This window comes from Thermobia domestica, chromosome 12 (assembly GCF_964235325.1).
Source record: "Thermobia domestica chromosome 12, izTheDome1.hap1.1, whole genome shotgun sequence".
NCBI classification, from domain to species: Eukaryota; Metazoa; Arthropoda; class Insecta; order Zygentoma; family Lepismatidae; genus Thermobia; species Thermobia domestica.
The window spans coordinates 176,167,327-176,194,482 of NC_137465.1; positions in this window are offsets into that span (position 1 = coordinate 176,167,327).

A 27,156-nucleotide genomic window follows, 5' to 3' on the forward strand; every position below is an offset into this window, starting at 1 on the left:
TGCAGAGTCGTTTTCATGAATGATTAGAGTCATACTAAAGATCTGATTACTGAAGGAAACATATGTTAGTCAAACTCTTTAGTATGACACTAATCTCGCTTCAGAACGACTCTGCATAAGGCCCATATTTACTAAATGTTATTTACATTGCGTTGCGATCTGCATTTATTGCGAAGACTGTTATGCAATGAGACCCCAGTTCTTCTTGAAGTCTAGGCCAGTGGTTTCCAATCGAAGTGTAGCAACACTATTTAGTTGCAGTTTTACAGAGTGTGCCGCGAAATTTTAGAATTTAAAAAATTAATGCTCCTAATAAGATAAAAATCAGTTTTGGGTTATACTGTAACAGTCAACGACTCAAGCGGTAACTACAATGATCAGTGTTATATATAGACATAGACACATGGTTTATATAGAAACATACATTCTTAAGCTATCGCAATTTATTAATTAAAAATTAAACAAGTGGTCACGACGTCGTAGACGTTTAGCAGAGAGTGTTGTCATCCATAAAAGTTGGAAATTACTGCTCTAGGCTGAAGATAAGACAAAGTTTTCAGAATGTAATGACCACTGGCGCAAATCCCGGGGGACGAAGAGGTCTTCAATCTTGTAACTGGGGAAACTGTTCCCTCCATCAATAACCCGATTTCAAATGTGTTTTTGAAAAAAAAAAATGTGATTTGTGTCCGATTGCCACAAAGGAAAGTGAGATGAAATTGATGTCCCCCAGAATAAACCTCAAATCTGCCCGCCTCCCAATTTTGAAGACAACTCTGCTCTCCTGATCCTCCACAGGATTGTTTTTCAATGTCACAATTATTTTGAGCATACTTCAACGGTCTTAAGGAAACGGTCTTACTTGTCCCCCCTCCCCTCAATGTTAAAGACAGATTTGCGCCGCTGGTAATCACTGCAATGAGGCATGAACCTTCATTCCAACGATCACCAGAGTCCTAATTATGTAGGTGTTTGCAGGGCCGGTTTTAGATATTTCATAAGTGTTAGCAAACAATATTTCGATGCCCACACCTAAATAATAATAAAAGACTAGAAAGGTGTAAGGGACAAAAATTCTTCAACTAATTGCCAAAATTGCAAACTTCTTCAATATCTCTTGTCTCCCTGTGAATATTAACGGAAAATGATGAAATTATAACTAATTGACTGTGAATGAATAATTAATAACATTTTTTGTTAAATAAGCACAAGACCCAAGTAAGATATATACCTGAGATGTATTTTGATAAGTACAATTGAAATATAAAACTCGAAACACAATAAAACTCATAAGCTTGCATTTACACAGGTGTGATTTTGACAAAGACTCTTATGCTTCATTAAAATTATATTATATAGTGTTTTCTAGTGATACGATTATGGCAATTAGCTTAGCTTCTCGGTTTCTTTCTTACTGAAAAGTTCATGTTATAAAGACATTTTTCTGGCTTTCAATCTGGCAAAATCTCTTATTATTGTATCCGTATCTATTTCATGGATTTTGTCATTTTCAATGCCCATCAAAGCTAATCCATTTAATCGTTCTTGAGATATAGTTGACCTCAAATAATTCTTTATTAATTTTAGCTGAACTTGAATTCACAACAAATAACGAAAGTATGTGTCTTAATCGATATTAAATTTGTCTTCGATCCAGTGGCGGAACTTCAAAATCAGATCTCCCGCGAAAAATTCTTAACCCGCCCCAGCAATTTTTTCAAGGCCACCTTAGACCTATAAAACAATTCAGTCCTTTCATGTCTCTTTCCAACATAGAGATTAGAAAACAGGCAAAGAGAAACACAACGTAAACACAAGCACTAGCGCACCAAAGATTTCTCTTTTGGGTCCGAAGATTTTTCGGAGTAGCCTGGAAAATGCAAGTAATTTTGTGTATATTTACTTCCTGAAATTGTGTTAATTTTCTTAAAAAAAAAAAAAAAAAAAAAAAAAAAAAAAAAAAGTTTTGGAGAATCCAGACTCTCGGACTACCTCCGTCGGTGCATCGTTGAACAGAAGTCACTAGTAATCAAAACTCTACTTTGAATTAGGACTATTACCAAATGTTTAGAAATATGCTCCATCTGAAATTAATACGAGGAAATGAATTGATAATGATTCTTACACTGTCATAATACAACGAGTATATGTATACGCTGCTGTGATTGACTGTGAGAGTTCTGAAAAAAAAAGTGTTGTTTATAATCCCAATAATCTTTCGATTACAGTTTGGATTCCGATTACAGTTATCTTTTTGAGTTATATGCGTATATACTGCGTAAAAACTAATTGTATTCAAATAAATATTGAAATACATTAAATTTAACTCAGACCCATAACCGGAGAGGCCGTATCCCTTCCATTTTAATTTAACAATTAAATTACCGTAATCAAATGAAATAAACTTAGTTTCAAAAGTTTGTCGACTTGTAGATGCTTCGTTAGCAGTAACTGGTATTCACAACTCCCCCACCTCAACATTTGTATGATTATCACTTTCGAAATTTTGTTCAGAAGTCGAAAGAATCATTTTAGAGCTTTTGCTTGTCTCTCGTTTTTTGTAGCTCTCTTTTCCGATTAAGTGCTCCATTTTTTAATCGTCGGCCATTATTATTACATGGAAAGCAAAGAACTATTGAAAAGTGAAAACACACATCATTACAAATAATAATAATAATAATAATAATAATAATAATAATAATAATAATAATAATAATAATAATAATAATAATAATAATAATAATAATAATAATAATGACTCAGGATAGAAACGAAACTGTAGACGAATGACAAATGAACTAATAAACGTTAACAAAGTGAGCATTAATCAGTGGACAGCGATTGTGAGCCAAATTTAAAATTACCCTTAGAAATGATCAAATTTAGCAAAAATTTTTCTTGCTAAATGCTAAATTTGTATTTCTTTTAGGGTACTGGTTCTAGGTGATGACGCAACAAAGACAAAATATCTCTTCAATCATAAATGGGAGGATGTGCTGTAATGTGCGCAATATTTCGGACCTGTTAAACACAACAAATCGGAATTCGGAATATGGGACACCAGGTAGCCCTTCCTATGTTACCTTATCACATTCTTTATACATCTCTTGTGGTGTTTTATTTGTGTTAGCTGTGTAGAAAAAAACTGAAAAATTTTAAGTAGTAATATGGAAAAATCAGGTGAATAATTTATTCTTATCAAATGAGTAGGAACCCTGACTTTATAAATAGTCTGAGATTGGTGTCCCGGTTTTTTGTTTACAAAATCTGGCAACCCTATTAAAGATGTAATACGGTCTGGCGTTGTCATCGTGGTATACGATACACTTCCTGTTGCTTACATTCGCTAAATCGATGAATATTTTGTGTAACTGATAATTACGCTCCATAATCAATTAAAATGGAAAGATTGTGATCAGTAACGTATTTAAGGTGGGGGGGGGGGCTTTCGGGCTAAAGATCTCCCGAAATTTTATTTACTATATTAAAGTAAATAAATATCTTGCAGAATTTTCAATTTCCAGAACTAAAGTTAGAGAAGCCCCCCCGAAACAAAATTGTAAATACGCCACTGACTGTGATAGTATTTGTACAAACGGTGCCTCTCCTATGACAGATTGAGTGAAATGATTTGTAGCTAAAATGTGCAAAGCAAATCCTAACATACGATGTGATCATTGCGTCATTCACCGCGAAGCTATTGTTAAGTCCTTAACATCTCTGAAAGTTGTGCTGGACGAAATAGTAAAAATCGCGAACCTCACTAATTCGCGACCCCTAAATTCGCGGCTTTTTTCGTTTTGTGTCAGAAAATGGGATTAGAGCATACGTCTCTTCCACATACAAAAGTACGTGATTATCATGAAAAAAAAAAACTGTTAACGCCAATATTTGAACTTAAAGATGAGGAGATCCAGGTAATTTTTACCCTTGAAGGGCATGAATACTTACGCGGATTTATTTGCAGATAGTAACTGTGTATGTAAACTTGCATATCTTTCCGATATTTTCGTGGACTTAAATCAGTTGAACATAAAACTGCAAGGTAAGAATGAAAATGTCCTCACTAGTATGGATAAGATTGAAGGTTTATGAGTAAGCTGAATTTATGGATACAGAACATTGAAAATAAATCGTTCAAGATGTTTCCATATGTCTGGCCACTTCTGACGGTAATACAGTGGTGATGGACTTGAATTAAAGAACATTTGAGGCGCCTAGTGTCAAAAGCCGCCATTTTTTTAAATACCAAAATTGAGTTATATATCGCTTGTTATATATTTGATCTAAAGAAATTCCATGGAAACAGAATTTTGCTTAAAAGTTTAATATTTCATACTAAAAAAAAAAAAAAAAAATAGTTCAAATATGGAATTTTGTACGTTTGTATATGGAGCTTTACTGCACGTTTTGCGAGATTGCTCGAAACTAAACGAAATGGATGTGGCGGATTTTGATACTAGACGCCTCATGTACAATTTCTGCAGCAGAAATTCAAAAAAGTATTTCGGAGCTAGTGTTCAAGACTTCGACTGAGTTTGTAATCCATTCTTTGCAAATTCAGAACCCTTACAACTACAAGAAGAACTCGCAGGTTTAAAAAGACGACAGAACATTTAATTTGAAACTTCTCGAAGTTCCTTTAAATACATTTTGGTTCACAGTAAGAAGTGAACACCTGGTTACCTCCGATATGGTAGTTAATGAACTGGGCTTCTCGATGTCGACTGAAATTAAAACAGCAAAGAGCGAAAGACTCAAATTCGTAGAAGAAAGATTTGCATAGTCAACGATTCCTCCACGAATCAGCCGCTTATGTGGAGAGGTGGATCTAGAAGGTAAAAACGGGGGGAGACGGCCAGAACCCAGACTATAATACGTCTATCAAGAGTTTACTATAAACTTTCAAAAATATATAAATAATAGCCTAAATTATTTTTGTCAGAAAACAGGGGGGCTATGTGAAGTCAAGCAGAGACAAGTATCACAGTGAAGGTATTGAGTAATTAGAAGAAGGTATAAAGTGAATTATTTACTTTAATAATTATCGAATAATTCATGCTGTCACGAGTAGGAAAGATTGTGGAACACTACTAACAATGTCATTGAATTTACAGGAGATACAAGTTTGATACTGGATCGGTTTCGGAACTAAATTTCTCTCTTGATTTTTCAAGTATTTTTACACTTACATTTCAGTGATGGGAAGATTATTTTAGGAGGAAGCCAAAGGAGAGAGAAAATATGCTAGATAGGCCAATATTATTTATTAGAAACTTCAATAGTAGCCAATGCCTTCACTTAACTGTTATCAGGTTAGAAATCATATCGTAGGCCTGATGCAACTTTTAGGGAGGCCGAATCTGACCTGTGGGGCGTAGTTTGCCCATCATCTAGTCAATCATGTATTTGCTCACATAAACTTACGTATGTGCGACCCAACTGAAATCAAATAAGAAGGAATTTACCAACTACGATATTGAATGATTGATGATGTTCTGCTGAATAAAAACCCTATTACATTAGGCCACTGGTTGCGCAAACCAGTGGACGGAGGACGTGATGGAGCATTGAAGTATATAGAGCCTATTATACTAGGGCAACTGGGGACGCCACCAAGAAATCGTTGGACGGCTGGTGGACGAGCTCAGCAACTGTCCGTGCGACCATTGGTGGCGGGGGACACACTTGAGCCATTTTTCTTAACGCAGCGTATTACACTAATCCACTGGTGGCGCTACCAGTAGCAGGTTCAAGAGTTTTTTTGATCAGCGGCTCTCGCTTTGTGACTCATTAGACCGCAATATATTGTCACTCTGTGTAGTGTTGGTTGTTTCTTTTGATTCGCGAGAAAATGGTAAGTGACAATGAAAGTGGTGACAGAAATGCAATGAAGTTACAAATTCATTCCCAATGATAAAGACATTCCAATGCCCAATAGTTCAAAATGGTGACTTTGACATTCAAAAGTAATTTAAATACTTAGTCTCGTCCGCACAAAGATCATCGAATAGTGTGTAATATAGTCCTTTATCTTCCCTTGACATCAATATTGGGTATATCTACACTTTCTTCTTTCTTCGCCCCGTTTTTCATCAAGAGGACAAGAAGAAGCATACTTTCACTCACTGAAGACATTTTCTCATGAGAATATTCGTCTTGTTTTGGCTGCGCTACTGGTGGACAATACGCGAGAGTGTGGTGTAGCCACCATTTGTGCCACAGGTGGCGCAATCAGTGGCCTAATGTAATAGAACCCTAAGTTATTCAGTCACCTTTCTGAAGAGATAATGGAGTAATAAAATTGGACCACCTGAATATGTATATTCGGCATTATTATAAACTCAAATATTTGGAAAGAAATTAGTCGTTTTCTGCATGTAAATAACACGTTGCTCATTTCTGCGGGATAAAACACTCTTCAAAGTTACAATGAAACATTGATGCATATTATTCCTTGTATGGCCTGAACTGTCACCTCAATTTTCGTAAATGCACGTTGTGTCATATGTGATCCAAAAATAGGGCGATCATACGTCTCGTTTTGACCGGGACAGTCCCGTTTTAGGGGCGTGTCCCGGCCGTTCCGTCAGTAGATGGAAAAAAGTATTATTTGTCCCGTTTTATGCAAGTGAAAGAAGTAAATAAACCCAGTACCATAAAACGGGGTTACTTTGCACATCAGGGGTTACTTTGCACAAAATATGAAAAGAGTTTCACAGTTCTCTGTCGGCAAAACCATGAACAGAAAAGAGGAAGTTTCAACTGGCACCGTAAGATAGAACATCTAACTGTATTTTGGCTATAATGTTGGCGGTTAACATCAGTTCTAATTACTGGGAAGGTTCATTGTTGTAGAGGTATATAAAGCAGTCACTGTAAAGGCCGCCAAAATTTGAAAGATATCACGTACAAGATTTTCCGTCAAAGTTAAGTCAGTTTCGTAGAATACTACTGTGTATAATGGGACTTTGATGCAATAGTTGAAATTGAAATGTGAAACGTTTTAAAGTAATAAAAAAAAGTAAAACTGGGAGAAGGCGGTTTCTGCCTCTAGTCGGAGTTACTTTGCACCGGTCCAAAATACCGCTTAGATAGGAAATTATTACTACTGGAATCTCCTGTATTTTAAATTTAGGTAAATTTCCTATTTACTAAGATGTCGGAATGAATTTCTTGTTGGAAAATAAATTATGAACAGTAGCGGATCCAGAAAAGTAGTTTGAGAGAGGTTTCACTCATAAAGACTTTTTTTTTTTTTTTTTTTTTTTTTTTTTTTTTTTTAGAAATTACTAGACTTTGGGGAGGAGGGATCTTGCGGCTTATACGCACAGGAATGACTAACATTAGATTTTTTAAAAAAGAAATCATACAATTTGGGTGAGTTTCAGCCTGAAAATTCCAAATACCGTAAAATCTTCCACTAATTACGTTTGGGATGATATTCTTGGACATAAGGAATAACCAAGGCAAACCAGTTCACGGGGATTTTTTTTTCTGTTCCTGAGTTGACATTTTTGTGGGACATATGTTAAACTATTAGAATGCGGTTCCTGTGCCGATACCATCAAAAAATACATAATTTTCTTTACAAATATTCATAATTCAAACTAAGTACTGATACCGGTACCATCATTCTAATATCAATATTTGTAGACTGCATGCAGTTTTGTGTAGAAAGTAAAATGTATAAATACTGAAGGGTAAACATTGCACAGAAACGTTATATTCGTATGTTGAACATACTTTTTTGTATGTTGTGCAAAGTAACCCCAGCTATGCACCGAACTTTATATTTCAATAACTATTGTTATACTGAATGTTTACTAATGAACTTGCACTAATGTTTCTCTTATATATCTAGCTATTATATGTTTAAAATACAGTGTTCTAAATCATTACGTTTGTAAGTTACATGCGATTTTCTTTAAAATAGCTTAAATCTTGTGCAAAGTAACCCCGTTTTACGGTACTTTTACTCCTTGTAAAGTTATTAATAATAATTAATAATAACAAATAGGAAAGAATTGAACTGAAATTCCCTACACTAAACATGATCTACAGTTCGCAGTACTGCTCAAAAGGCAGCAGAGATTTAGCAGTTGCTTGTTTGTCGAACACCTGCCCTGTAACAAAGAGAGAGAGAGGAGGAGGAGTACTGATATCAGGGAACTGATAAGAACAAAGGTAAACAAACCAGGATTGCTAATTCAGTACCAGTAGTAAACCTAGCTACATTCTTTTCACTTCTAGCCATTTTATAGCCAATTTCATATTAATTCTTATGTCTCTAAAAATATAGTCATTATAAGTAAATTGTATGTAGGTAGAGGAAGTTTAAACGTGATTTTTTTTAACGCCAATGTTATGTTATAATACAATATAAATATGTTAGGTATTCCTAAGGTAAACAGGAATTAATTTACACACTGATCTGTTTCTCACTTCCCATTATTTTTAAAAAGCCGGGATCTATCCCGTTTTCAACTGAAAATTTTATGGTCACCCTATTCATAAACAAATTTTGCCAAAATTTTGCAAATTAAATTTTAAAAAATATGAGGTTTTTATGTACTTACATCAAGACAAGGAAAATATAAATTTCTAAAATTCATGTAGAAAGGAGTTTGCCATCAAGCGTCCATAATAGAGTGACCAGATTCTGACAAGCGAAAAGTAGGACATGACACAAGTATAATAGTAAATGATAGCTTACTGCGTCGATAATACGCATGTACTTATTTCATTTAAAGTTTGCCTTAAGTTAATAATTCAGTTTTGTTAAAAAAAAAAAACACTCAAGAAAATATTAAAATAATTAAACACAACTCCAATTACTATTATAGATAACAAACAAGATTAATGAAACAATTTAAAACTATTTAATGGAGTAACATAAAGGAGCCAGTTTAATGAAAAAGGAAACAAGTATGTTAAAGCATAAAATTTTAATGAACTTAATAATGCGGTTCATCTTAACAGTTATTTATCCATTCCCTTCCGAACTTTTTTCCAGAAAATGCTAACAAGTTATTTTCATTAATATGTGACATACCAGCTAAACATCAGTACAGTATAGGGCAAGGGCGTCAATCCTGGGCCCCCCAAATTTACAGAGAAATCGGCACCCTTGGTATTTGGTGACATATTTTTCGTTTGAATGTACAGTAGGGTGGAGTGAAATAGTGGTCTAAAATTTTTTTTTTGGAATTAATTATTCTAATAGGGCGGAAAAGTTGCCTTACCATTAGAGTACTGTATCACAAAAATATTAGTCTCGTTAATTAATTCCTTTGGGTGCCACACGGAACTTGAAATTTGGCTGAAATCCAATATTTTTATCCGTATTGGTAAAAGGGACAACATTATTTTTTTTCTGTATTAATTTTTCTAATAGAGAGAAAAATTTGCCTTACCATTAGAGTACTGTGCCACAGAAATATTAGTCTCCTGAGTCATTTCCTTCGGGTGCTATACGGACTTGAAGTTTGGCTGAAATATGTATTTTTAACAGTATTGTGAAATGAGGCAATTTTTTTTTTTCTGTTCGGAAAAGTCGTTATATAACAATATTGTATCACAGAAACCTCACTCCTCTGAGTCGGGCTCGAAAAGTTAGTTGTAAGGTACTTATATTTTTACATTATACTTGAATGGAAAAATGAAACTAAGTATCTTACATATATGCTACATATATGCGAATACATCTTTATAATTATTACAAATATTACACAAGTTTCATAACATCAAATTTTTTGTTTGTTATCTTAGTTTGAAAATCTTTATAAACACATGTGAATAAACATAAAAAAGAAGACTACCTTGTAGCGAAAATTGGAATAGATTTATGTGTAGTCTGTATTACCCTACGTATATACTCGACTACAGGCATCATTGATAAATACTGTATATTAATAATATTAGAGAAGTTAGTGAGGCGATTTTTCATTCTTGTCTGTTTGAATATAAGCTAAGAAAGCTTTATAATATGATATGTGAAAAAAAAGATGACAAAAATACACCACTCAATATAAAGATAAGATTTAGGTTTTTGTGTGTAGTGTATGTTACAATAGACATCTTCACACAATTTTTAGATTAATTGCAAATATAAGAAAAGTCATGTAATGACATGAACATTTCTGATCTCAGTTTGAAAATAGCCTAGGAAACTTATGTGAAAACATGACAAAATACATTACTTTCTACTCTTGAAAATGAGATACGAGAACTTCATATCAAAATAATATGTGGAAATACATGTCAACATACATTACACTGTAGAAAACTCTGACTTTGTGTTGAAGACAGGCGTACGTCTTCGGAACTCGAGTCTTGCCCTTATGTATCCATCTCGTGCACTTACACCACAAACACAAGACGATGCTTCTGTCACCAATTTTACACATCGTTCTACAACTTGGCTAAGGCATGGAATATTCGGAATTTCAATATTTGTGGTATCACCTTGAATGACTATGAATATTCGCAGCAGTTAGATCCATAATAAGTGTGTGTGGGGGGGGGGGAGTTATAGCCAAATCTGTCCAGTTTATGAGTTCTGTGTAGTCTTCAGCTTCAAAATTGAGTAATGGAATGTCGTAATTTCTGATTCCAGGCATTTGTGAGGTTTTTGCCTTAAGGACTCGTCTTAAGTCCAGTTCTCTGACATTTTTCTTCTCATCTGTCATCATAGAGAGGAGAATGTTTTCAAGATGTGCAAAGTATCAATTTCTTTGAAGTACAGGATCAATGACAGCTTTGTACTTTTCAGGAAGCAAACGCGATAACTGAATTATTATGAAGAAATGTCTTGATCCATCTGTGCAAAATCGTTTCTGTTTTATGCTGAACCAAACTGGCGCATACACTTTTACAATATACTGAGAGAGCACTTTTAATTCTTCTGAAGGGTTTGGTGTAGCTACATACAATCGAATAATTCTGTTCGCTGTAGGAACCCACCTGACGTGCGAAATGTTCCCTGGATAGCGTTTTGCTAAAGAATCAGGAAAATGTCCATTTGAAACAGCCCTGCGAATCTTATACAAATATTTCTGATCCGCACTGAGATCGTTATAATTCTCGAAAGCTGAAAGATGGTTCTCAATTATATCTTATTCCACAACTGATTGGTTTTCACAATTTAATAATGATCTTCCAATCTGTCCAGAAAATGCATGAGGACCTGTTATCTTACCATCAATTGATTCTAGCAAATGTCTTAAAGGGAGCTCATTTACGTGCAGCAGACAAACCAACCACTGCAAAAGCTTCTGAACAGACTCTTCTAAACGTCGTATTATTCCACCCTTTCTGCCAGTATTTGTAGCACGAAAATTTGAAATATTTTCACTCTACGTATTGTAAAATGCTTTGGCAGAATAAAAACACATACTCTCCATTTCAATTCTTTTTAGTTCAAGTTTCTAAGACAATTATTTGGCAGGATATCAACCATTCCCCTAGTCTCCTTGCTCGCCAACCTAAAAGTTGGAAAATTTTGCGGAAAGAAAGGGTTAACCATGCTGGTGGCATCCAAAGATAATAAATTTCAACGAAAATAAATATTGATTTTTAAAATACTTACTAAGGAGCAATAATTCCGCACTATTAGAATACCGATGTGCAAACTTCAATTTTTCACTCCACCCTAATGTACAGTAACTTGCTGTTTTGCAAAGTCATGTTATGGAATTAAGTAACATTTGAATATTAGATGTTTAAGAGTTTTAATTTTTAATTGAAATTTCTCATCAGTCCATAGATTACTCATTATACAAATTATCATTTCAGTCGGAGCATTTGTGGCAGAGAGGCACGTACTGAACTCCACATAATCATATATAGTCTAGGCGCTAGCTAGCCCATGTCACATGTGCAGTTTTATATGCCTTGATTTTGACTACGGTCACGTGATCTGGTTCATGGTCTTCATTCGCCATACGGGATTCAAGACGGCGGATAATGACCTTCTTTAAACACTCATAACTCGGCCATTTATGGACCTATTTTGATTATCTTTTTTCCTTTGGAAGAGGAAATTATGCTCTACAAGTTTGTATTCTTGCACTTTCCGCAAAATTTTCGTTACTTTCCCGGAAATTCGGAAAGAGTAGAATTAAAGATAAACTTTCATTATATTTTCGTAATTTTCTCTAAAACGGCTAATAATTCAATATTTTAGTAAGACAAAAAGAAACAGAATTTAATAAGCTTTAAAATGGTATTCAGCAAGCTGGATTTAGTTTAGAACTAGGCATATATTAAAGGAAAACTAGTAGTTTATGTGATTTTAATTGTTGTTACAAAAATAGCTTTTCCGGTGTTTTTACTTTCTAGCAATATACTTGTAATGCAGGTGTTAGCCCATCTCACGTGCGAAGTTTTATGTCCCCTAAGTTTTGTTGTGGGGTTCGTTAAATACCTATACGAGTATAAAAAATGGTCACATCATCCAGGTCATGGTCGCTTTACAACATGTATATTTTTACTACTTGTAAATCCTTATTTTATTGTAATTTTGGGGCGTAAGATATTTTAAATTATGTACTAGGCTGATTATGTAATTCGAAGAAGAAAAAGAAAAAGAAATATGTTAGTAACAGGGTTGGCAAAAACCATGGTTTTTATTAAAAAAACCAAATAAACCGGTTTTTTTGGTTTAAACCAGGTTTTTTTGGTTTAAACCAGGTTTTTATGGTTTAAATAATTTGCTCTATATATTCATATCATATATGGACAGAAATAAGTTTGTTTCGCCTTGATGTTATTATGCGACAACCGAGTTATGCTGGAAGGGGCCACATAAGCTTAAAGCGGAATAAAAACCGCTTCTCGAGTTACATCCGAGAGAAATTGTCCTCCATTTGAACTCGGAACCAGGACTAATTGGCCACAAATGCGATACGTCTGCCGACTCACTCACGAAGGAATCCTGATTAAAAAACGTTGTACTGATCTTTACATGCTTCTTAATATAACTGTCAAGTCATTTCAGAAGGACAAAAAGATAAACAGTTGCACAAGTGAAACCATTACACAGAATTACATATGAACAATTTCAAAGTAGTACGGAGTACAGAAGAACTAATTTAGTTCAAGCTAGTTAATAACGACTTTTATTGGTCCAAATTAAAGAAATACACCGACTTAATCTGCATATCAATAAGAAAAGTGAATAAAGATACGAATTATTTGAGTCCACTTTGGCTCAGACTCATTTATACATAAATAGATACCAAAGATACTTATTTCACTAAAGGCCTCTCGTGAGGTCTGTATGACCCCCCCCCCCCCCACACACACACAAAAAGTACGGCATTTTCGATGTATTTTATCAATAGTAAACATTGAAACGAAACAATATTTAGAATTTTTCTTCGACTGCAATTACATAACAATAATAACTACAAAAAATCACAAAATAAACATTTATAAACTTATATATATAAAAAAGTTGCTTTTGTAGTATAATCTTTTTGAGTAATGAATGGGGAATTTAGGTCTGGATATAATACGAATAATATACGGGAGTGAAACGTGATAACCCACAAATGTGTGTTCATCAAGATTTTACAAACACTTACACTTTTACGAACATTTTTTGTTTTTTGGTTTAAACCAGTTGGTTTTTTTGAAAAAACCAGCTGGTTTAAACCTTGGTTTAAACCATGGTTTAAACCACCTTGGTTTAAACCAGCCAACCCTGGTTAGTAATAATATCGATATAAAAAGATATTCATATGTTTTATGTGTTTTAAATAATAGGATTTTGGGATTTTCGTTGTCAAGACAACAGAGATAAATAAATGAATTTATTCAACAGAATTTGCGTTTTAATGGCTCAATAATTAATTATTATAAAAAGAACCGTTATAAATTGGTGCCAAAACGACGGGAGTTTGTTGTATCGTTTAGAAGTAAAGTAAAATCGAGCAACATTGAACCTGGTATTAATTGTACTATCTTAAGAAGTGACAAGAGAATATATAGAAATATAAATATCATGAGTGATGCGGATAACCAAAATATACATACTGATATGAGTTTTCCAGAAAACATGATGGATGTTTTAAAGGAAATATCGGAACAAATTAAGGAACAAGCTCGACGAAGTGATGAACAGTTTGAGAAATTAGACCAAAAGATGAATCAACACATTAAGGATCAAGCTCAACAGTTTGAACAGTTAAATAAAAAGATGAATCTACAAGCTCAACATTTTGATGAAAAGTTAGAGCAATTGCAGCAATGTAACGATGGCAAATGGGACCAAATACAACAACAATTAAGTCAAATGAATCAGCAAATTACAGTTAGGTTCGAGCGTTATGATGAAGAAATGGGCAAGATAGTACAGAGATTCAACGAAGTTCAAGACTCTGTAGACCATGGGCGGCGATTAGGGGGGGCAAAGGGGGGCAGTTGCCCCCGCACTTTTTTTAAGTAACCAATTAATGTATATAGTTTCATTTGGAAATAAAACGATTTTGTATGTGTTACTGATTAATAGGAAAAATGCTGCCATATAATACTTGCTGTTGCGTGAATACGTATTGGTTGTCTTCCCGTGGAGTAAAGAAAGCTACAGTAATTGCGTTTTAATCGCCACAGAAAATAACCCCAAAAAATAACCTATTGGAGCACAATTTCAGCATACTTTCATTTCTTCTTACAAGGGCTCGATATGTTAGTGAGCCGCTTTGAAGCTAATCGAAAGAACATTATGCAAAAAAGTAGGGCCTATTTCACAAGTTATTCTTTAATTGCACAAAAATTGACAGTTCCTAAAATGTCTTTTCTTCTTTCTAAAGTAAGGAATATCGATTAAAAAGAGCGTGATAAGAAACAACTTCTACCTTTTCCATTGTTTTGTAGTGTAATATACGAGTGAAGTGTTGTGTTTAAGGATGTACGAGTGTATATACAATCAAATTTAGTAAATTGAACATAATTCTAGGTTTTAAGTTTATTTTGTATAACTGAAGTGTGGATTGTAAGTATTGTTGTGTTTTGATGTGTTCCAAGAAAGTGAAATCTGCACCTAATGGCAACGAACATATTTCAAGAAGTTGCAAAAGCAAATATTTCTTTAAATGTCGTAGCATATGCTTGTAGTATTTACTGTCTTTCATTTTCTAAGAGTAATAACATACATTTAATATCATGTTTGGAATTAAATATTAAGTTTTTCATTAATCCTCAGTTTCAATATAACTTTTGCAAAACAAGCATCATTATTCATTACTATGATTAATATTATCCTTTCTATTTATTTGTTTTGCAAATTTATTAAATAATCTGATCACACAATTTTCCAGACAGAATTTTAAGATGTTCATGAGCAAGGAATCAAATCTCTTCTTACACTTTCGTTGTTTAAGAGTACAAAGGGCTAGTATCTACTTGCGTTGTTCTTCTCAATTTACTTAATAAACTATTATATACGATATACGGTATTTTAACTGAAAATATAGTATCCTATTAGTTATACAACCTTTCGTCAAACAAAATGTTAGAAACAACCAGGAAAACTAACATTTATATAAAATATTCAGATCATGTCTTGCCCCCTCACTTTTAACGTCCAACCGCCGCCACTGCTGTAGACATTATAGAGACAACGGTAAATGAGCACGCTAACCAAATCAAGCAGTTACAAGATGAAGTAAACTTCATTAAAGAAAGGTGTATCCACGAAATTGCAGTGCAGACTGGTGGGCATTCAAATACTGTACATACCACATCTACCGCTTGGGAATCTACACGTCATCCTCGAACAACTTATGAACGTAATGAATCCTCGAGCTGTAACGAAGATAGCACCGAAGGAGCAAGAAGAGTGAGGCAATCATCTCATCAGAAACGAAGCTAATACAGGTATTTGAGGACCAACAAGGTAAATCGTTACGGTTTAGTGATGTAAAATCACTTACAAAATTTAGTGGCATTCCGGAAGATAAACCAGCGAGGGGGTTCCTCGAAAAATTTGAGCACGAATGTGAACTAATGGGCGTAGACGAATCTCAATTTTTAAAATTACTACCACATATATTATTGCCACCGTGTCTAACTTTGGTTCAAGGCCATTAGGAGTGTCTTCGTACTTATTCCGACTTTAAGAACGCTTTGCTACCTAACTATGAGAACGATTTCATGATAGCAAATAGGGATGCATTGCTAAGAACGAAACCATTCAATCCCAAGGTATTACTATGAGCAAAATAAATGACGCGTCTCTTTATTTTGAAGTTTTTTGAAAATATCTCTGTTTTCTTTATATGTTCGAAATTTCGGAAGGTTCCCCAGCAGGAAACGTTAATAACAAGCCCGTTTTAAATATTTGTGTTAGATATTAGCTTAAAATAAATAAATTAGAAGCAAAAAACATTAAATCGACCGAAATTACGAGAATTACCAACTCTGCTAAAGTGGAAAATTTTCAAGAACGCGAGGGAATTCTGCAGTTCAACGACATCTATGTCATTGAGAGAAATGTGGATTAGATCTACAAACGAAACTTTTAACGAAACATTTCTAATATGTCCTATTACGTGCATTATCTGCAAACTTCAAATATATGAATCTATGCGGCTTAAGTTTAGAGTTGCCCCTCCAGTATGAAGGTGCCCTTGGACTTTGCAACATACAACAAACAGTACTTAAAGTATTAAAAATTTTTACATTTCACTTAACTTCAGTACTCCGTGGGCTTCTGAAATTTAAAAGGTTTTCTTTTTTATTTTTGCGCATCTGTTACACCTGTTCGCCATATTCGCCATATTTTACAACTACCATGCTGCTGAAACCTTCCGCGAATGCTTCCGTATCCAGCAAATAGTACTAACTTCCACATATCTTTTTTCGTATTAAACATAACTCTCCTGCCGAAATTACATTCCTAAACATCAAATGAAAACTTCAAATTATCATTTCTTACTTCATTTCTCCTGTAAATTTTCCTGATTTTTATAAAAAGCGGAGGGGTAACTCTAAACTTAACCCATCTATGCCAAGTATTAACGTATAGATAGAGCAAATAGTTGAAATTACGTATGGAAAAGGACGAATTGGTAGCACGATCGTAATGAAAAATCATTTTTACCGTAGAACAGATTCAGTTGTAAAAAAAAAAAAAAAAAATAGCTCAGTTAGTTAAAGCAACGAATCTGTATGCTGGGGGTAGCCGGTTCGAACCCCATATAAGTGAAATTGTCACTTTTATTATTATGGTTATTTTATTTATTTTTTTATGTGGGAAAGAATCAAATTGTAACATATGTGTAAAACTCATGACAATACCAAAAAAGAAAAATGTTGTCGCACTTGCATTAGTGTCCTAATTTTGTTTGCAAACAGTTTCGTAATTATTTTCCCTGTGCTCACTGCTCACAATATGCTCGCTGGTGTATAACGAATGCTTTCCAGTAAACGTTAATTCTAATTTGGAGAATTTTATAAAGTTTCGCAATGTTTATCATTAAATAATCTTCTATTACTTGTTTGGACATTTTGATAACAGATTTCCCTATTAAATGTTTAATTTTCCCTAGATGTTTAATTACGGAAAAGTTTTACAATGTATTTGTTTTAAATTGAAATTGTTTTGAATTTAGCACATGAGGTAAGTAGCCCGAAGGAGGAGAACTGAAGTAACTGATATTCTACGTAAAAGCAACCTATTGTAGAATGATGATGCTTCTTACCTTCAACACATAATCTTCACGTTAGAGAGTCAGATGGAGAAAAATCCTGTTATTTCCTCCCCTATGACCACCCATCTTAAACCTCTACATACCATGGTTCGTCTTACACAATTTCGGTGCTCCAAAGACATTCATATAATAATAATAATAATAATAATAATAATAATAATAATAATAATAATAATAATAATAATAATAATAATAATAATAATAATAATAATAATAATAATAATAATCCTGAATATGCCATACTTACCTAATGTAGTAACCTTAGACATCTTAGTTTAAAATGCTTTCTTTTGTAATAATTTGAACAACCATGTGAGAGGCGGCACGACGTTTTTTTGCCCCTCTCATTTCAGTATCCTCATAACAGACAAGGACAACGTTACTGACAAACAGGGACAACGTTACGTAATTTCTGATAAGCAGGGCAGACAAAATGAATAAGAAATATATTTATATCACCCTCTCCCCCTTCATGATTGGAATATCATGTAGCATTTTTAATTCTACCGAAGATAACCCTGTGCGTTTAGGGGTAGGTAACTAAAGAGATACCTAATTCATAGCTCCCCTTGTGTAATATTACCGCTTCTTTATTTGTTCGAGGGAGCTCCTACACAACCAGGGGTGACAAAAAGAATAGGAAAAGTGTCTATTGATTCTAGTGGCTGATCCAGCATGGATTCCTGAAAGGGGGAAAAGCGGTGAAGTGAAGGATTCTTTTGATGATGTGAAGCTGTCACAAATTACCACTTAATTAAACTAAACATAATAGTGTGGTTAACCGGAACCCAGTCAGTTCAAATTGATGTAAAAGTTTAATTTTTTACTTCATATTAAAGTTTTGGTTCCAAATGAGAATTTCAGTCCGAGTGGTCAATGATCAAATCCCGGGGGGCTTTTCGGTGTAGAGGCTATGACCCCCTTATGGGAAAAGGCAAAAAAGTTAAAATTCTTAAAACTTTCGAAGTTTTCGTCTATTTTAAAGGAATTTTTAGCTTCATATTCAAGTGTTTGTTCCAAATGACAATTCCAGTCCGAGTAGACAATGATCAAATCTCGGGGGACTCTGCAATGTAGGAAAAATAATGACGTCTATATCGTGATCCTGTTGGTGACATCACGAGTCATGACGTGAATATAGCACAAAGTAAACGCTAAATGTTGTCGGCTCTCGTAGCTGAGTGAGCAAAAAAAAAAAAAAAAAAAGTGAGCTAGCGCAGCATGCTAGTAAGAAAGATTGGTTTTGGTGTGGGTTCAAATCCTTCGTAAAGAGAATTATTTTTAAAAAAGTTTATAACACTTCTTTTGTTAAAAAGATTTAAAATAATATTCAAAAAATGATTTAACAATTATTTTTTTTTAAATTTTCATTAACCTTTTTTCATTAACATAAGTTTGCCCTTGTACTATACAGATCCACAGCAAAGTTAGTAGTAACAATAGTAGTAGTAAAAACGGGTTACAATGCAATTCAGCATTCATTTGTTTCCGTGCGATGTTGCCAAACGTAACTCGCTTACAATGCTTTCTGGCTAGGCCTTAGTGTGTTTCGAAAATATGCTTGTGTTCGGGAAGAAGTTCCAAGGTTCAGCATTGACTAGGAGTTTTTGCTATTAATATCCCTTCTAACAATATTGGCAGTGGACAAAAGTTGGACCGTGTTGAAGCTTTTTGCTCCTAATTTAGTTATTTTACTTTATTATTTAACGAATATATTGAAAATATGTTTGTCAGCAGGCACGTATGCAGGAATTTATTTCGGGAGGGGTCCAAAGTTATCTGGGGGTTCGACTTCAATATTAGGATAAATTATATTTTTTTAAAAAAAATAACCCCCAAAATTAGGTTAAATTTACAGAAAAGTGGGGTTTCAGAGGGGGTCCGGACCCCCTGAACCCACCCCTAAATGCGTCCTTGTTTGTCAGTAATGTTTCCTCATTTTGGAACTCTCAGAAACTTCGAATATATAAAGGAAAACGAGTTATTTTCGATAAAGTATCACTTCAAGGAGATGCGATATTTTTTATTGCACATGGTGGTGCCCCAACTTAACAAGGGCAAGAATTCCTTTTCTTTGGTTCTCTGCCATTGCGCTCTATCGAAAGGTTAGGTTTGTAATATATACTCCTAAGAACAAATGTGTTTACCAGAGAACCGTGATACTGAACAGAGCTCCACAGAAATGCATGCTGAATTTCCGTTTATAGCTACCCTTTGGTGTTTTTCGCCCTGAAGGTCAATCGAGTGATGATTCAGTTCAGCCCCTGTTCTTAAGCTGTGTTCGTATTACTTCGAACAGTTTTGACGTGTTTTCCAACCACCATAGGAACAGACAATCAGGGCAAATCATAGCATACAATACATTTAAGCAAGTATATTTGTCGCGAAATTATTACACACATTACACAAAGACACTTAATATATGAATCCATACATTTATTTATATAGGTAAAGCAAAGAGTGGAAATTACCTATCGAAAGAATAAATTAACAGCACGATCATAATGAAAAGCATGCCTCGTAATATAACAGACTTCTTTCGCGTAAGAAATCGAAACTCAGTTGGTCAGAGCAACTAGTCTGTACGAATTAGGTTGTTAGTTCGAGCCTAATACGAGTAAGAGTTTTTATTACTATTGTTTTTCTTTTTTTATGTGAGGAAAAATCAAATTGTAACATCGCGGTATCAAATGTATTTGGTTAGGTAACTTTGTCTTAGCTAAACTTTAAATATCAGTAACCGTCGAAATTATTTCACTAACCGATCAGTTACTGAACATTTCAAACACCAGTGGCATAACATGAATCTTAACCTCACGTCTGCAGCCCTTAGTTATGCGTCCATACTTTCAAGGTCGGACCTTGGCCGGTTAACCCGGGCGACTGCCCGGGGCGCCAGAGTCAGAGGGACGCCAAAACGAGCCTCAAAAAGTAAATTTTATAATGTGTTTCCTACTGACTTTTTTGGTTTACATTCTTGTAAAGTAGCGGCAATTACATAATCTTTTTTCATTTCACCATGGAAGAAGAGAGTTTCATAGCACTAAGGGGACTGTATCGACAAATGGAGAGATGGCATGTAGAATAAAGAGTGGAGGGGGAGTAAGTATTGTTTGTTTCTTTGTTTGAGTTTAGCGTTCCACGGTTATGCCTTAATGGCCAAAGGAGATGTGAATACTGATTATAGTGAAATCCGAACCACGTTTATCGTTCAACAGTAACCCACCGGGAATTGGACCCGGTACCACAGAAGGCAGGCGTGCTAGCCACTAGACCAAGCTGGGGGGGGCGGTGTTCGTATTGTTTATAGCAGGCCATATTCTTTGTGAAGTTTTCCTAGGTAATGAATGTCTTTTTGAAAAATGAGTTTAAACTATTAAAAACACTAGCATAAAATGTAAAATATAGGCTAATACTAGGGGGGAGGGCGCCATAAAGTCACTTTGCTCAGGTGAAAATTTGGCCTGGTCCGTCCCTGCGTACTTTCTATATATTTTTTGGCTTTGCAGCTTGTGCGGTCCCCACGCCACAGGGTTGTGGGGGCGCTATTTACGCCAATGCTTCGAACGTAATTCAATAACTGTTTCAGAAATTCTACCATCAGCGTGGAAACGGGAATATATATTTTTCTAATAGTCCCATAGAACTTTCACCCAGAACACCAGATGCAATATTTCAGAATGGGCTCTGGCTAAGTATAAGGAGGGCCTGATATTTCCTAAGTAAGTTCCTTTCAGAGTTTGATATTTCTTTAACGGTGTTGTAAATAAACATACTCATCGTTATTAGCCCGACACCAAACCATCCTGGACAAATCCCTCTAGAGCAACGATCGGCATAAGTTTATTCTGGCTAATTTTATAAGCGACTCAAGGGTGAAACACTTGTTAACGAAAACAATGCTGTGTATACACTGCCATGCTTCTGAAAAAATATAAAGTGTTTTATAATCTTTAGACACTTTTCCTATTCTTTTTGTCACCCTTGGTTGTGTAGGGCGCCTTCGAACAAATAAAGAAGCGGTAACGTTACAGCCAAAGGGCGCTATAAATATATTACGTATTTCTTTTGTTACCTAATCATAACCGCCTAGAGTCATCTTCGGTAGAATAAAAAATGCTACGTGATATTCCACTCACGGAGGAAAGGATGCTCAAAATATATTTCTTATTTATTTTGTCTGCCCTGCTTGTCAAAAATTAAATACTTTCTTTTGGGAGGGTGCTGAAAATAGAGGGGCAAAATAAAACGTCGTGCCCTTCCTACAGTTTAAATTCTGTTACGTGGTTGCTCAAATTATTACTAAAGAAAGCACTTTAAACTAAGATGTCTAAGGTTACTACACAGGGGCGTCATTTAGGGAGGGCAGGAGGGGGCAATTGCCCCCTCCAAGAGTTTAAGGAATACATATACTTTAATCGATTGTCTACTAATATACTAGTACAAAACGTTAAAGTCTTATGTAGGTGGTGGTCTTGCCCCCCTCAAGCGAAGGCTGAAATGACGCTCCTGTTACTACATTATGTAAGGGTGGCATATTCAGGAATAATAATAATAATAATAATAATAATAATAATTACCATTACCATTATTATTATTATTATTATTATTATTATTATTATTATTATTATTATTATTATTATTATTATTATTATTATTATTATTATTATTATTATATGAATGTCTTTGGAGCACCGAAATTGTGTAAGACGAACCATGGTATGTAGAGGTTTAAGATGGGTGGTCATAGGGGAGGAAATAACAGGATTTTTCTCCATCTGACTCTCTAACGTAAAGATTATGTGCTGAAGGTAAGAAGCGTCATCAATCTAAAATTGGTTGCTTTTACGTAGAATATCAGTTACTTCAGTTCTCCTCCTTCGGGCTACTTACCTCATGGGGTAAATTCAAAACAATTTCAATTCAAGACAAATACACTAAAACTTTTCTGTAATGAAACATCTAGGGAAAATTAAACATTTAATAGGGAAATCCGGTATCAAAGTGTCCAAAAAAGTAGATAGAAGACTATTTAATGATAAACATTGCGAAACTTTATAAAAATCTCCAAATTAGAATTAACGTTTACTGGGAAACGTTCATTATGCACCAGCGAGCATATTGTGAGCAGAGAGCACAGGGAAAATAATTACGAAACTGTTTGCAAACAAAATTAGGGACACTAATGCAAGTGCGACAACATTTTTTTCTTTTTTTGGTATCGTCATGAGTTTTACACATATGTTACAATTTGATTCTTTCCCACATAAAAAATAAATAAAATAACCACAGTAATAAAAATGACAGTTGCACCTCTGTGGGGGTCAAACCAGCTACCTCCGGCATACAGACTCGTTGCCTTAATTAACTGAGCTATTTGCTTTCTTACGCAAACTGAACATGTTCTACGGTAAAGATGATTTTTCATTACGATCGTGCTACCAATTCGTTCTTTTCCATAGGCAATTTCCACTATACGCTCTATCTATACGTTAATACTTAGTTTAGATTCATATATTTGGAGTTTGCAGATAATGCACGTAATAAGACATATTAGAAATGTTTCGTTAAAAGTTTCGTTTATAGATTTAATCCACATTTCTCTCAATGACATAAATGTCGCTGCTTCGTGTTGAACTGCAGAATTCCCTCGCGTTCTTGAAAATTTCCCACTTTAGCAGAGTTGGTAATTCCCGTAATTTCGACCGATTTAATGTTTTTCGCTTCTAATTTATTTATTTTAAGCTAATATCTAACACAAATATTAAAAACGAGTTTGTTATTAACGTTTCCTGCAGGGGAAACCTTCCAAAATTTCGAACATATAAAGAAAACGGAGATATTTTGAGAAAACTTCAAAATAAAGAGACGCGTCATTTATTTTGCTCATAGTAGTACATAGAAGCGTCACTGAATTTGTGGTTTCTACATTCAACGAGTTAAGACCATTAAATCCGAGTCATCCAGAATCACGAATTATTGCTTCTATCCGGATTTTATTACCTTTTAAGGTTACAATAGCTATTAATGTCTGCGCAATGTATCAATTTTAACCACTTGATTATGCTTGTCCAAAATTATGAAAGTCAATCTGTAATGCAAAATGGTAATAGGGGGCAGGACAGAGGTCAAGGTAATTCTGATCGTAATCATATACAATATGCTCCAGTTCGCAACTTGAATATATAACCAGAAAATACTTCCAATTCGTATTGTTTTAATAGCAGAATAAATGGTCACAATGTTACCAGTAATCAGACACAACCTCATCGCAGAAATGGAAACAGGAATTTTAGAAGTAGTAATCGGAACTTCAATAGGAACAATAATCATCGCATTTTTACACAAAATCGATTTACAAATAGCAGAAATTACGCTAATAGAAATTCGAATGTTACAACATTGCGTAATCGCCAAGATAGTACTCAAGATTGTGGAATACAATGTAATTTTATCGAAACTGTGAGTCAACGTGATTTGGGCTAGATTGTGTTGATGTGGAATGGATTGAATCCACGTCATTGTTAAATACTTCTAATGAGTAAAGTGATCTCTTTTACACTCGAGCTCAGTGGTAGAGCGTTGACCTCCGGTGCTTGGGGTCCCTGGTTCGATCCCAGCTCGCGCCGTGTGGACTTTGTGGTGGAAAAACACCGTGCTCGTGGGTTTTCTCGGAGTTCTCCCGTTTCCTCCCATTTTCTTCATTCCACCGTTTCATTCATTTCTCATAATCACCTTCTCCTTTAGCCTAACCGGCATAACCGTGGGACGTAAAACTAAAGATTTCATTTCATTTTTTTTTCTTTTACACTCGAGCTGTGAGAGTTAATATTGTCCAAAGGTCCCTTCTGAACAGAATTATTAGCACGTATAATAAGTTACCAGAAACTGTAGACGTTTTTTTCAAATGAGCATACCTTCAGATCATCTATAAATAAACTATCTTTGTAATGTTGCCATTGTGCTGTACTATCTTGATTTCAAATTGTTATTCTATTGTTATGTTACATAATTGTTAAAATGTTTTAATGTAAAATGGCCTAGTGCTGTATCTGAAACCTATTATAAATAAATAAATAAATAAATAAAAAGAATGTCTGTGATTCTAAATGTTTTGAATAAAGAATAAAACACTGAAGTACTGCAAATAAGTTAAGTCAGGTCATTTTGCAGGATATTTTTAAAAAAGAACATTTTTCGATTTTCTAGGGATCTCTGCAGGACAGCTCTTTGAAAATCAGTACTGTACTTCGAAAATCAGTCTGTCAGGTTACCCTAGTACATAATCGTATGTTTAAAGTTAGGGACTACTAATCAGTAAAAACTTACAGAGGCAGCAATGATTGTTTCGCCAAGTTCATATTTATCTTTTTCGAACCAGAAATGCATGAAAGAAGTTTAAAGATAATTGTAACTTAAAACCGAAATCTTTCCAGGTATTTCTATAGAGAATCATAAAGAAGTTTTCAACCGTGGCATTTTGGCAAGTGTAGCCATATCGCTTCAAGTGGTTTTTGGCTTATAATAACTGCTTGTCGTAAAAAAAAGTCCTGAACTTTTTCCTTTCTTTTCTTTTCTTTTTTGTGCATACTATGTTTACGACTTTTTATCATCGAAGCTCTCCGTTGGTGGCTCTGCCAGTAGGTGTCAGGATGAGAATTTCAGTTGGTATTTATAGATGGCGCGAGAGGGTAATAAATCGAACCAATTCCCCTCCTGGGTGAATCTGGCTCATAACATCACCGGTTGTAAAGATCATTGGAAATGAGTCTGCGGAGGCAACCTGGGGGAAGAAGAAAGTTGCACAGATCAACCCATGAATCTTATTGAAATCCTGCCTGTTGTCTCAGTGCACAAACATACAGAACAGTACATGTGAAGATTCCCCTCCCCTTTCTCAAAACGGTAACACTAACAAAATGTTATTGACATGATAATAGATAAGCATAGAATTCGTTTTGTAGAATTGCACTTTTTTCTACGCAAATCTTTTTGTCGGCACACAGTAATTTTCATCTATATTTTAGAATTAAGTATAGAACTCTAAAGGAATCGCAGCGACTTAATGGTACAGCATTCACCCCTGATGCGTGGGGTCCCTGATTCAATCCCAGCTCGCACCAAATGGGCTTTGTGGTGGACAAATGTCGTGTACGTGGGTTTTCTTGGGATTCTCCCACTTCCTCCTACTTTCTTAATTTCACAATTTCATTCATTGTCATCATCACCGTCTCCCTTAGCCTCGATGCATAATCGTGGGATGTTAAACCAGAAATTTCATTTTATAGAAGCCTTATATCTCATTTGCAGCTTAGAAATACGTTTAAATGCAATGTATGGCTTCATCGAGTACTGCTCGGTTACTGGTAACACAAAGAGTTTCTTCAGAAAAAGAGTAGTTTTAACAGAAATTTGCCAACTGACAATGAAAAAAAAAAACGAAATGAAATCTTTCAGTTTTACGTCCTACGGTTAGGCTAAAGGAGAAGGTGATGATGAGAAATGAAGGAAATGGTGGAATGAAGAAAGTGGGAGGGAACGGGAGAACTCAGAGAAAACCCACGAGCACGGTCAAACACAAAGTCCACACGGCGCGAGTTGGGATCGAACCAAGGACTCCAAGCACCGGAGGTGAACGCCCTACCACTGAGCTACCGTGCCCCCTAATTGATAACGGAGTTTTCATTTAAACTTCACTTAGCATAAGCGAACAATTTTCTCAATGCAGCATAAAACAAGCCCTGCTCCATCACACTATCTTAAAAGTCGTATAAATAATGGTAAAATTGCAAATGTTAGTATTTGAAGATATCTCACATTTTACAATTTCACATTCTACTAATCTCCAATGTTTTTCTGAGCGTCAAAACCAAACGTAAAAAAGAAAGAAAAAAATATAGTCAGGGTAGTTAAGATTCAAATTGTAATCTAGTGAGTGGGATACGCTTACAACGCCGAGAAATGAAAACTGAATTAATTTAGACATTTTTCACTTCACATTTTCTTCCTGGACTGCTTCCTTTATTGTTATTTTGTTTAATTCACTGTGATATTCTTCAGTTTGTATGCTTAAAATACTGTATGAGAAATTTGATGTTTAAGTTTGGAAACTATTCCGTTCGAAATATTGTTTATAAAATTATTATATTATAACTTTATATTTTGACAACACTGTTGAATTATGTCCATATTTTTTCTACTTGAGATTAGGACAAATATCATCCTGTCTTCTTTGGAACTATTTTCGTCAGAAACTATTGTATTTCTCGTGTATTTTGAAATGTATGAATCAAAGCTATTGCAATCAGTCTCCTCATATAACTCCTGAAGTTTGTAATACTGCTATGTATTACACTTACAATATACGTTTGTTGTAATATACTTTGAAAATTTAAGAAAAAAAGTGCATACCGATTCCATAACACTACATCTATTACAG